The 13155-nt window shown below is 40.8% G+C and overlaps 2 non-coding genes across 2 annotated transcripts; one reads left to right on the plus strand and one right to left on the minus strand.

Annotated features, from left to right (window-relative positions):
* Nucleotides 1-3577: 3577 nt before the first annotated feature.
* Nucleotides 3578-3715, minus strand: LOC119924501. Its single transcript, XR_005449212.1, has one exon. It is a non-coding gene; the product is annotated as a small nucleolar RNA SNORA7 (small nucleolar RNA).
* Nucleotides 3716-5765: 2050 nt separating this feature from the next.
* LOC119924845 lies at nt 5766-5903 on the plus strand. The gene has a single exon (XR_005449530.1). It is a non-coding gene; the product is annotated as a small nucleolar RNA SNORA7 (small nucleolar RNA).
* The last annotated feature ends 7252 nt before the right edge of the window (nt 5904-13155 follow it).

Consider the following 13155-nt stretch of genomic DNA (forward strand, 5'->3'; position numbering starts at 1 on the left):
GCTTTAAGGAACAGAACAAGTCCTATGAGTCTCTTGGCACAAAACAAAACAGAAAGACAGACGTGAAATAGCTTTACGATGGAGACAATTTCACAGGTAAAGCTGAGACGTAACTAGACCATCTTCTGGGATGGCTCTTGCTCTATGGTTTGGGACTTCATCTGCAATACTCATTCCATAGTCACAGCATGTATTCTATGATGTTTGGAATATTCATAGCAGGTATTTTTATGGCATTCATTAAGTGCTTGCTATGTACAAGTCACTGCAGTAAACTCTGGGATAGATTCAAGCTAATAAGGTTGGACACAGTCCAAGTCCCTTGAGGGGCTCACGGAATTAATCCCCATTTTGCAGATGAAGGAACTGAGGCACAGAGAAGTTGTGACTTGCCCAAGGTCACACAGAAGATAAGTGGCAGAGCATTAGAATCCAGGTCCTCTGACTCCCAGTTGTATGGACTGTAGGATATATGGAGTATTCATAGAATGTAGTCCACCTTGGAAAAAATAAGAGTTATTGAGTTGTTTGATGTGTTCACTGCACAGATAGAATAATGGTGAATTGCAATGTGAGTCCACAGTGATCCTACTGCTTGTGAAATAACTCACCTAAGTCTTTGTTAATTAAAATGCAAAATAAGTTGCCTAGATTGTATTAGCAGTTAATGATCCAAATAGAGAAATCCAGTTGCAAATCTATTGATCTAATTATTTTTTAATAGACTGAAGATGAACAATTTAGTACCATCTGCCAATAAAATAAATTCTCTCTAGGTTCTCAAGGCAACAAAAAAGGCAGATGGAATGGATAAGATCTGCAAAAGACAGGTGCAATTTGAAAACAAGTTCCGGGTCAATGGTGTAAAGCTGGAGAATGCACAGTTCACAGGACACAGAGTTACTTTAAATTTCTAGAGGAAAGAAAATCTAATCTATTTTAACATTTGACCTTCTAGGAAGGGGGAGGTAGAATCCACTATTTTAAACAAGTTGATAACCTCATTTTGTCTGAGTGCCGAGGACTAAACTTTGGCTGAAAAATACAGACATTTTGTAGACAGAGGTTTGGGTAACTCTGGTATATCTCTTTTGTGTCTTTGAGTAGATTTTAAATGAGATCCTCAGTGAGGGCAGGGAACAGGTCTACCAACTAATGGTGTTGTATTTAACTCTCCCAAGCACTTAGTAGTCCCCTCTCAGAATCACACCCAAAGAGTTTCCAGTACGCTGCCTGTCTCGGCTATGGGAGGGAAAGTCAAGCAGAGGCATATCAATTCCATTCCTAGCTGGGACAGTGGATGACAAGAGGAAGGCAATCTGCTACAAGTCAAAATTCACCTTTGCGGGGCAGCAGCATCATGGGAGAGGGTCCAGGGTGGAGACTCAAGTTTACTGTGCAGTAGAAGGAAGTGGTAAACCTCTTCTATGTTTTTACCAAGAAAACCCTGTGGACACACTACCAGAATGATTGAAGATGGAGGTGGAGCATTCTGTGATAGATGTGTCCTTGAAGTCGCTATGGGTAGATGACTGAATGGCATAAGACAAGACAAAGCCCAGTAAGTACTCAATAAATGCCAGTGATGGATGGATCTTTACTGTGTAATTTCACATTGCTGATATCAAAGGAGAATGGTAAATAAAATATTGTATGAATTTTGAAAATATGAACTAGGCCTCCCCACCCCCAAAATGTGTTTTGATATCCTGTGGATGTAAATTAAGGGTCATAAGAGCAAGAAAGTATTTACACAGCTTTTCAAGGAAACTATCCTTTACTTTGGAACAGAAGATGTTTGGGACAAGAGTATATCTTGGGGCAAGATTAGAACTAGTATATCAATCAATCAATCAATCAATCAATCGTATTTATTGAGCGCTTACTATGTGCAGAGCACTGTACTAAGCGCTTGGGAAGTACAAATTGGCATCACATAGAGACAGTCCCTACCCAACAGTGGGCTCACAGTCTAAAAGGGGGAGACAGAGAACAGAACCAAACATACCAACAAAATAAAATAAGTAGGATAGAAATGTACAAGTAAAATAATTTCACGATTTCATATCGTATTATCTTATTTGAGAACATACCATATGCAGAGCATTGTACTAAATGCTTGGGTGAGTTCAGTATAGCAGAGTTGGTAGACATATTTGAGAAGCAGCATGGCTTAGTGGTAAGAGGCTTGGGAGTCAGAGGATGTGGATTCTAATTCCGGCTCCACCATTTGACTGCTGTATGACTTTGGGCAAGCCACTTAACTTCTCTGTGCCTCAGTTACCTCATCTGGAAAATGGGGATTAAGACTGTGAGCCCCACATGGGACAACCTGATTACCTTGGATCTACCGCAGCTCTTAGAACAGTGCTTAACAGATAGATAGCAAGTGCTTAATAAATACCATTATTATTACTATTATTACATTCTCTGCCCCCAAGGAGGTTACAGTCGAGCAGGGAAGACAAATATTAAAATAAATTATGGATATGCTCTTAAGTGCTGTGGTGGATAAAGCGTGCAAATCCAAGTGCAAGGATGATAGATTTAGCCCTTAAAAAGTAGCTCATTTTGAATCATATCCATAGTGCAACTTCTTAGAGTTACTTGTTTGGAAATAACCACGGGACACCATATGGGGCTCAGAGAGTGCTTTTAATCTATCAATCTCAATCAATCAATGAATCACATTTATTGGTGCTTACTGTGTGGAGGAGCACTTCGAAGAGTACAATATAACAAATGTAATCTCACAGTTCTTTCCAGATTCAATTGATTATTTAATCCATTAAATCCCATAATGCCAATTTAGGGGATAAACTGAAAATAGCATAGGGATAAAGGAAAGTGTTATTTTCTGCAATCTATAAACATGATTGTTACCTAATCATACTTGTAGATGTCTGGCAGGGAAAATATCCATACTTCAATTTGTTCAGTTTTCTGGACAGTCCTGAGTGGATTATACATTTCAGTGGGAAACTCTTTAAAGATTGCTTCGATCTTCTGGGTATCTCCTATTCTGCTAATTTAACTTTGCAGCTAATAATCATTCAGTGGTATTTCTTGAGTGCTTACTGTGTGCAGAGCACTGCTTTACATGCTCTAATGTGGTCACAGTTTGATACCCTGGTTTTTACCAAAAATCAATCAATCAATGGTATTTATTGAATACTTATAGTGTGAACTAAGTGCTTGGGAGAGTACACTGTAACAGAGTTGGTAGACACATTCCCTCTTCAGTTGCTGTTTTAGGGTTAAATCTCAGTCTCCTGCCATGGAAAAATGCTTTGTTTTTGTCTAATAACTGATTATCTATAATAAGGTCAAAATAGAGTTCCGGGTTGTTGTTGTCGTCTTATGCTTTTGAGTCATGTCCAATCCATTGCGACACCAGGTATACATCTCTTCCAAAATGTCCCACCTCCATCTGCAATCACTCTAGTAGTGTAGCCATAGAGTTTTCTTGATTAAAAATATGCAAGCGGTTTACCATTGCCTCCTTCCGTGCAGTAAACCTGAGTCTCCACCCTTGACTCTCTTCCATGCCATTGCTGACCAGCACAGGTGAGTTTTGACTAGTAGCAGATTATCTTCCACTCGCTAGCCATTTCCCAAGCCTGGAATGGAATGGATAGGCCTCTGCTTGACTCTCCCTCCTGTAGCCGAGACTGATGGAGTACTGGAAACTCTCCAGGTGTGACCCTGAGAGGGGAATGTATGCCTTAGAGACACTAGTATAGTCCCGCAAATGTTCATTCTTCATTTTCATTGGCTCCACAGATTTAACTGAGAGTAGGCTGTCAGAATACTGTATTCAAAGCAGTATACATCCTGTTGTATTACTATCCTTGCCTGTATATTCTTGGCCTCAATATCATTTAAAAACTGCACCTCAAATTATATCTTACTTAACTAGAATATATTGATAGTTCTGGAGTCTGACCGTACCAGTTTAACATAATCCAATCTCAAGAGGAAGTGCAGTTTAGTGGACCCAAAATCATACTGGATAATAGCCCCAGTTCTGCTATTTTCAATTTGATTCCTTTGTTTAGGTACCTATGAATATAAAATGGAAATAAGAACAAGTGAGAGATAGTTTGGCAAATTTTAGGTGCTAAATAATAATGAAAAAGATTGTTTAAACAAAATTGTTGGAGAGCTGATCTGCCCACATCCCTTTAGTATGTTTAATAACTAGATAATAAGCCCCTAGTGGGCAGATACTATGTCTATTAAATTTAAGTTATGTTTGGTATAGTGCATATTCAATAAATATTGGTGAGGATGAAATTTATCTCCTTATGTCTCTGTAAAGACATGATATATACCTTTTTAGAACTTGACCCTTACTATATTGATGCTTTTTGTATGGAACCAATTATACCCTCCCTGAAAATAACCTAGAGTTTAGTGTCAGGGTCATGCATACATCTCTATGACAACAGGCAGGCTATTTAGTAATCTCTAAATAGCAAAAAAGACACTGTTTTCTGCCCTTTCCTATTTATACTGAATTTCTTGACCCCCTTCTTGGTTCTCACCAAAAAAGGGTAGGGGGAATCTATGATTGTGTGTGTACACCTGAGGAGGCATAGATATTTGTACAGTTGTTAGCTCAGGGAAAATACTTTTCACAATGCAGATTTTTTTTTCATTGTCAGAAGATAATAATAATAATAACAATGGCATTTGTTAAGCGCTTACTATGTGCAGAGCACTGTTCTAAGCACTGGGGGTGGATACAAGGTGATCAAGTTGTCAAGATCTGCAACCTATGTGTTTCAGTTCATTAAAGATACCTCTCTTCTGTTTCCTTTGCTTGAGCATTTCACTTACAATTACAGTTTTTTTGGCAGGACTCGACTTTATCTTTGGTATGTCCATTTTTCCTTTGATTGAGTTTGTGCTCAGACACCATAGAGGAATAAGAGTGTCAATTGTAGTAAATATATTTGAATTGGCAGATGGTCAATGGGTAATTCAATTGGATAGTCACTTCTCGGAAAGTCCCCTCAGAACTGAGGACAAAATGAGTAGTGTTTGTGATGAAAGAAATGACATCTAAAAACCCTTTGATATTTCATATGCTCCTTAAACAATTGCTTCTTTCCTCTTGAGAGATGAAGAAAGAGCTATGGAATCCAATCATTTCATACACCATTATTTCTCTTCAGTGTCAAAATAGAACCAGAAATACAGATGCAAATTTTAAGTACATCATACTATTGGTAACTACTGAAAAATACTCCATTTCTGATGCCAAAAAGAACATTACTGTGATTTATTTTACTTGACTCTGAGCTGAGCAGTGACTTCTTGGGAATAAGTGGTTGTTCGCCAAACTCCTCAGAAGGATTTGATACAGGTGGGATAATGGTCATCGCTCTATCCCAGTTATGCCTCTTGGCCTGCTTTCTCCTTTGCTTCTCTAAGTGGAAAACTGGATAAAAATCAGGACTGACATGTAAAAACCAGATGCTGCCAAGGTTTCCTGGGTAAAAAAACCCAAAGTTATTTTATTGGTCAATCAGCTGCGTTTTCATTTTGCAACTGTACAATAATCATTAAACAGATGTTCCTGGCATTGTTAAAGCTGCCCGGTGAACTAAAAGGCTCAGTTCATAAGGGGGAAACCAACAGTACAATAGGGACAATAGCCATTTAGGTCCGTCACTGGTGATTTGTCAGGATCTAAGAAGAAACTGGAGATGGGCCAAATGGTTTCAGATCAGAAATAGTATTCTGGTACACCTCTCAGTCCCCTCTCTGGGTCGCACCTGGAGAGTTTCCAGTGCTCTACTAGTCTCGGCTATGGGAGGGAGAGTCAAACAGAGGCCTACCCATTCCATTCCTGGCTTGGGCAGTGGCTAGCGAGTGGAAGGCAATCTGCTACAAGTGAAAACTCACCCATGCTGAGCAGCAACAGCACGGGAAAGAGTCGAGGGCGGAGACTTGAGTTTACTGCGCAAAAGACAGCAATGGTAAACCACTTCCACATTTTTGCCAAGAAAACTCGAAGAATACACTACCAGAACGATTGCAGATGGAGAGCGGGGTGTCCTGGGAGAGATATGTCTGTGGTGTCGCTATGGGTCGGAAACAGCTCGGCGGCATAAGACAAGACACCTCTCAGGCTTAAAAAAGGGAACGTCATCTATGAGAATGGTTGCTATCATTTTTAGAAGGCTGTGGATTTTTGGTTGTTGTCTGTCTCCCCCTTCTAGACTGTGAGCCCACTGTTGGGTAGGGACCGTCTCTATATGTTGCCGACTTGTACTTCCCAAGCACTTAGTACAGTGCTCTGCACACAGTAAGCGCTCAATAAATATGATTGAATGAATGAATGAATTTATGAATGACAGCCCTAGAGCTCTAATGCTCTAGCCCTAGAGCTCTGAAGTCCCAAGACTCTTCTCTAGAGTTCCCTCTGCTACCATTTATACCTTTTGAAATGGATGGTTCCACAACAGTCTCATTCTGGCACATTCCATCCGTTTTCCCAGGCAGCCATGTGGAAATCAACATTAGCCTTTTGTTCTGATTTTCTCCGTTCTCGAACTTTCAAGGTATTTTTTGCAGAAAAGACAAAGTAGCTTTTTACCTTGTCCTTTCTGGTTCTCTAACCCTGATAATATTATTAATAATAATGGTCTTTGTTAAGTGCTTATTATGTGCCAGGCACTATACTAAGCACTGGGGTGGATAAGAGCAAATCGGGTTGGACACGGTCCCTGTCCCATGTGGGGCTCACAGTCTCAATTCCCATTTTACAGATGAGGCAACTGGGGCACACAGAAGAGAACTGACTTGCCCAAGGTCACAGAGCAGACAAGTGGCAGAGCTGAGATTAGAACCCATAACCTGATTCCCAGGCATGTTCTCTATCCACTACACCATGTGACCAGAAGACATTTCAGGAAAGGTGTGAATTAAAGGGCTTATCTGTTTAGTAGGGCAGGTTTTCCTATTGGATGATTCCTACCGAATAGTCTAGATGTTACAAAGAAATTTGGTAATGCCTTCCATTAGCCGGAAGCTAAGCAAGTGAGTGAATTTTCAGGACGATTTAGGTTATGACTCTTCAATGAGGATCAACTTTATTTTCTTATTCTCAGATTGGTTTCCTAGACTTAATCAGTCTGAGCAAACTAGTGCCCCTGAGAACAGAGGCCTGTTGAATGCTCAATGGATCCCTTCTTTTTATTTTTCTTACGCTGGTCTATTGGGAGTTTTTTCACAGTCTTGAGCTGCCAATAGTGCAGGTAGAACTTCAAAGACAGGAGTATATATTCCCAAAGTCAAACATACTGCATAGTCATCCTCTTAAATGTAGATCCCTGGTGTTTTAATGCTTGAAACTTGTAGTACTCCTTATTGCAAAGCCAAATAAAAACAAGGAGCTCATTTTCCATCTCCATTCTTTTCCTAGCCTAATTTCTCCCAGAGTATTTAATGAGTGTTGATTTAATTTATAGAGTGTGTTATTTCTACAATAGCCCCAAAGCCAGTAAAACTGCAAGAGGAAAAGTTTTCTTATGCCAAGTGGTAAAATGTTAAATGTACCTCTACATCCCACCTGTTTTCATTTATTCCTGGTGTGTTTTCCCCATCATGTTGTTGTGCCTTGAAGTGGCGAGGATTGCGAGAGGATCCAGCAAAACTGAAGCATTTCAGTTTGGGAATCCCTCATCAGCCCAGGTAGAAAATTCGAACCAGATTGTCCTGCTTAGAATAACTTTTTGCAGGGAACAGTTATATGAGAAGCAGCATGCCATAGTGGATGGAGCATGGGCCCGGGTGTCAGAAAGTCATGGGTTCTAATCCCGGCTCTGCCCCTTGTCTGCTCTGTGACCCGGGGAAAGTCACTTGATTTCTCTGAGCCTTAGTTACCTCATCTATAAAATGGGGATTTATGCTGTGAGTCCCAAATGAGACAGGGACTGTGCCCAACTCGATTTGTTTGCATCCACTCCAGTGCTTAGTAAGGTGTCTGGCACATAGTAAATGCTTAACAAATACCATCATTACTATTTATTACTATGAGAAAATAAATTTTGGAATTCAGCTAATGGGCCCTTTGGTATCTTAAGTGGCTAGAAAATACTGAGGCAACATACATTAAAAAAAACAACCAAAATTCTCTGTCTAAAGACTATTCAAACTCCAGGCTGCTGGAAGACCTTTTCCCTTTGGAAAATTGAGTGCCAGAGAGCAATGAGCCAGAATAAAAAGGAAAATATGTAAGGATAGGACTTACGTGGCACAAGAAAAGGATACCAGATGTATCTTTATCCAAACCTATTCAAGAGGTATTTTGTAATCTTTCTCCCTGGGCCCCTACTTCAATCTGAAATGTCTCAGTTTTGAGACAGTGAGATCCCTCTGTTTTAATCAGGGGGTGAAAGGCAGAAAGAATTAAAGAGGACAAAGTGAGAGGGTGGAAGAATAAAGCAAGGGAGAAAAGAGGGAAAGGGATTAGCAAAAAAGAGAAGGTGAGGGTGTGGAAGAGAAAGGGATTAGGAGCGGGAAAGAGAAAGAAGAGAAAGAATGAAGAAAATGTCACAAGTAAAGGGGAGAAAGCAGTTAAGAAAGGAAAGGATTCAAAAACATTGCCTAATGGGTAGAGCATGGGCTTGGGTTCTAATTCTGACTCTGTGACTTGTCTGCTGTGTGACCTTAGAATCAATCAATCAATCAATCGTATTTATTGAGCACTTACTGTGTGCAGAGCACTCTACTAAGTGCTTGGGAAGTACTAGTTGGCAACATATAGAGACAGTCCCTACCCAACAGTGGGCTCACTGTCTTAGAAGTAGCATAGTGTAGTGGATAGAGCACAGGCCTAGAATCCAGGAGGTTGTGGGTTCTAATCCTGGCTCTGCCACTTGTCTGCTGTGTGACCTTGGGCAAATCACTTCACTTCTCTGTGCCTCAGTTTCCTCATCTGTAAAGTGGGGATTAAGAGTGCGAGCCCCAGGTGGGACAGGGACTGTGTCTAACCCAATTTGTTTGTATCCACCCCAGCACTTAGTACAGTGCCTGACACACAGTAAGCACTTAATGACTACTACAGTTATTATTATCATTATTGTACTTATTATTATTAATACTAGGAAAGTGGGGAATAAGACTGTGAACCCCTTGTGGGACATTGGCTGTGTCCAACCCAATTTTCTTGTATCTACCACAGAACATAGTACAATGACTGGCACGTAGTAAGCACTTAACAAATGTGAAAAATGTGGATTTCATTAGAGAGAATCATTAAGCACAGAGATGTAGTTTTTGAATTGTCTAGATAGCCAGATAGCTTGGTGAAAAGACTAGCAGTCTAGATTATTGATGGGAGGGTTGCTGTAAGCAGAAAGAGGGCTCCAAACAAGTGCTGTATTTGGGTGAGGGGGAAAGAAGGAGGGAGTAAAAGGGAGGGAGAAAGAGAGATAGCAAAAAAAGCTGTGAGAGGGATTGGAAAGGAAATTATGACAGATAAATATAAACTTTCCATAACAGACTTCAGCAGGACCCATTTTCCATTTCCAAGACGAGCTCTAATTTAAAATACATCCAGTCTTGTCAGAAGAGATTCCAAAGCCAAGTGAAGGGCCCTGATATCCCTGCCAGAGGAGACAGGATGAAGCCTTGCCACGTAGGATGGATGGCCATTAGAGAGAGAGAGAGGAAAGACGGGGAGACGTTTTTAAATCTCTGAAGATATCACTCTTTGCAGTGGGCAGTTTTAAATGATCAGAATTCTAAACCTGGGGAAACATTACAGTAGAGTTGTTCATTGTAGTAATATAGGTGCTTTTCTTGCCCGCAGAGTTAAGACTTTCCTCATTTTGGAAACATGAGCTTCTGCAAAGAGGCAGCTCCCAGAGAAATATTAGAGGAGCTTGCCGTGTAAATGGTGCTAGGCAAGATGGTGTCCTTCAGATCCCTGTTAGTATAGATATGTGAGTTTTAAACCAGAGCAGGATTCTTCCTGTCAGCAAGAAGACTGCTTTTCCGAGTGCCCCCTTTCTCTTTTTCCCCTTCAAGCAACTGTTGAAAGAGCATGGCGAGAACTATTGAAATGGGTAAAAATGACCCATGACGAAAGAGAATTATAGGGCCTGGATAACCCTCATAATGGATCGTCTGTGTGTCAATAATAATGATGATAGTAATAGTAGCAACAATAATAAAAATAATAATATGCACATGATAGTAAGAGAAGAATCTATGTGATAGGTAATGGGAGAAACTGCCTTATTTCTGGACTATCAAATGCATTTCCTGTGGACAGTCCACCAATGCTACAAATTACTAGACGCAGCGTGACTCGGTTGAAAGAGCCCGGGCTTTGGAGTCAGAGGTCATGGGTTTGAATCTCAGCTCCGCCACATGTCTGCTGTGTGACCCTGGGCAAGTCACTTAACTTCTCTGAACCTCAGTTACCTCATCTGTAAAATGGGGATTATGACTGTGAGCCCCACGTGGGACAACCTGATCACCTTGTATCCCCCCCAGCGCTTAGAACAGTGCTTTGCATATAGTAAGCACTTAACAAATGCCATGATTATTATTATTACTTATCCAATATCTGTTAAAAGTTTACCTACCTAATCTATTATTATTTCCCTAGGCCACAGGAAGCAGCGTGACCTAGTATTTATCCATTACCTTGGATAGACCAAGTGGTTCCCTTTTCATTCAAATCTTCGAATCAAATCTTTGGTAGAAAAGACCAAATCCATCAAGTCCAAATTCTCATTTTGGCTCAACTCCTCTATCTATATCTCTTTGGTTCCAAATGATTGAATTTATATCCACATCATGAGTCTATCTGTGGGACGGGTCTAGATTTTATTTCTTTTAGTTCAAAGCTGCACTTGGACGTCACACCAGGAGCAGGTATTGGAGTTAATGTCCAGAAATCAGGCAGGAGACCTGGAGACAGAAGAGCAGACTGGCTTATAAACACTCTGCATTGTGACTGTAATCAATATGCTTGGCCACTCTGATCTGAATGAACTTCAGACTGAAATATGCTGATTACAGCCCCTGGCTGGGAAATGGGTAGCACCTCAGCTAATTAACAACATTAATATTTTCCCCCATTTTTGTTTTTCTGATCAGTCATGGCAGCCCAACACTTCCCTGCCTAATCATCAGTGCTGATATATTTTATTTAGAGGGCTCTTCATCTCTTTTCTCTTAGGGTCAGCTGGAGATGTTCCACAGGCCCTTCTCCCAGTCGATTGTATTGAGCGCTTACTGTGTGCAGGTCACTGTACTAAGCGCTGGGAGAGTACAATATAACAGGGTTGGTAGACCCGTTCCCTGCCCATATTCAGCTTACAGTCTAGAAGGGGAGAAGGGGAGAAGGACATTGATATAAATAAAATGAATTGTGGATATGTAAATAAATGCCATGGGGTGGAGGGAAAGGTGAATAAATGGTGCAAATCCAAGTGCAAGGGCATTGCAGAAAGGATCAGGAGAAGAGGAAATGAAGACCTAGTTGGGAAAGGCCTCTTGGAGGAGACCTACCTTCAGAAGGCCTTTGCAGGTGAGAGTGGTCTTCTGTCGGATGTGAAGAGGGAGGGTGTCCCAGGCTAGAGGCATGAAGTGAATGAGAGGTCCCTTGCCTACTCTGTATAGTTTCTGAGTCTAAATCTCATTTCCGCTTTAGCTGATAATACAAGTGCTCATCTCTGCTTTAATTATACTCTCAAAATATTTTCCTTTTAGCCCAATATTTGACAATCTTCTCTGCAGCTTCCCAATTTAGGTCAAGTCGTTCTCCATCCTTGGCTGGCTACCTAATCCTTTTTTTAATAATTAATAATGGTGATATTTGTTCAGCAGTTACTATGCAAAATGTACTTTACTAAGCACTAGGGTGGATACAGTCTATGCAGCTCAGACAGTCTCTCTCCCACATGGGGCTGATAGTCTAAGTAGAAAGGGGAACAGGTATTGAATTTCCACTTTACAGATGAGGCAACTAAGGCAGAGAGAAGTTAAACGACTTGCCCAAGGTTACACAGCTGGCAATTGGTGGAGCCGGGATTAGAACCCAGCACCCCTGACTCAAATGCCTATGCCCTTTCCATTAGGCAATGCTTCTTCTGGTTGGGGAAAAGTGTACATTTTTCAGGCTGAAAAGATCAAGAAACCCCATCATGAGCCATCTCAATGAACAGAATGCTGTCATTTTTTAATAATAATAATGATATTGATGGTATTTGTTAAGCACTTACTATGTGCAAAGCACTGTTCTAAGCACTTTTAATAGTACGTAGGTGCTTACTGTGTGCCTGTACTAAGTGCTGGGGTAGATATAAACTAAATCAGGTTGGACACAGTACCTGGCCCAAGTGGGCCTCAAAGTCTTAATACTCATTTTACAGATGAGGTAACTGATGCACAGAGAAGTGAAGTGACTTACCCAAGGTCACACAGGAGGCAAGTGGTGGAGCCAGGATTAGAACCCAGGTTCTTATGGCTCTAAGGCCCATGCTCTATCTGTAGGCCATGCTTTCCACATTCACTTTTGATTTGGCTTCAGGGACCTTACAGACCAAAGAAGCCCCTCAAGTCCTTACTTGGTATACGCACATAATACAACTGACACTTTACAAAACAAATTGTTCTGGTCAGTTCAAAGCCCTTCCTGGACATTGTTTAATTCAGCAGGATGTACTGCTTCAGAAAGGGTATTTTCCCTCCCATGCCAGCAGCCAATGCTAGTGAAGAAGCAATCCTGTGGACCGTTGGAAGAATTCAGGTAGCATGAGGAAAGGGAGCGCGTAAATATGCTAGACAATCTAGACTTCAGTGCATCAAAAATAATCCAAAGGTAATCTTTGTGCTTTGAGGATTTTGCTATTGAATACTACAATTTATTTATGTGTTCTAATATGCTGATAAGACTATATGTAACCACCACTCTCCCCTACGCTGTATGCATATAAAGATTGTCTCATGCTGTCACATTTTCTAACAGTTACATTTATTGAGAACGGAGCACTATACTAAGAGTTTGGGAGAGTACCAGAGTTGTTAGGCATGTTTCTTGCCCATAAGGAGCTTACAGTATAGAGGCATTAAAATGAATTATGGCTATGTACGTAAGTGCTGTGGTGATGAGGGTGAAGTGAAGAT

Source organism: Tachyglossus aculeatus, chromosome 2 (genome assembly GCF_015852505.1).
Source record: "Tachyglossus aculeatus isolate mTacAcu1 chromosome 2, mTacAcu1.pri, whole genome shotgun sequence".
NCBI lineage: Eukaryota > Metazoa > Chordata > Mammalia > Monotremata > Tachyglossidae > Tachyglossus > Tachyglossus aculeatus.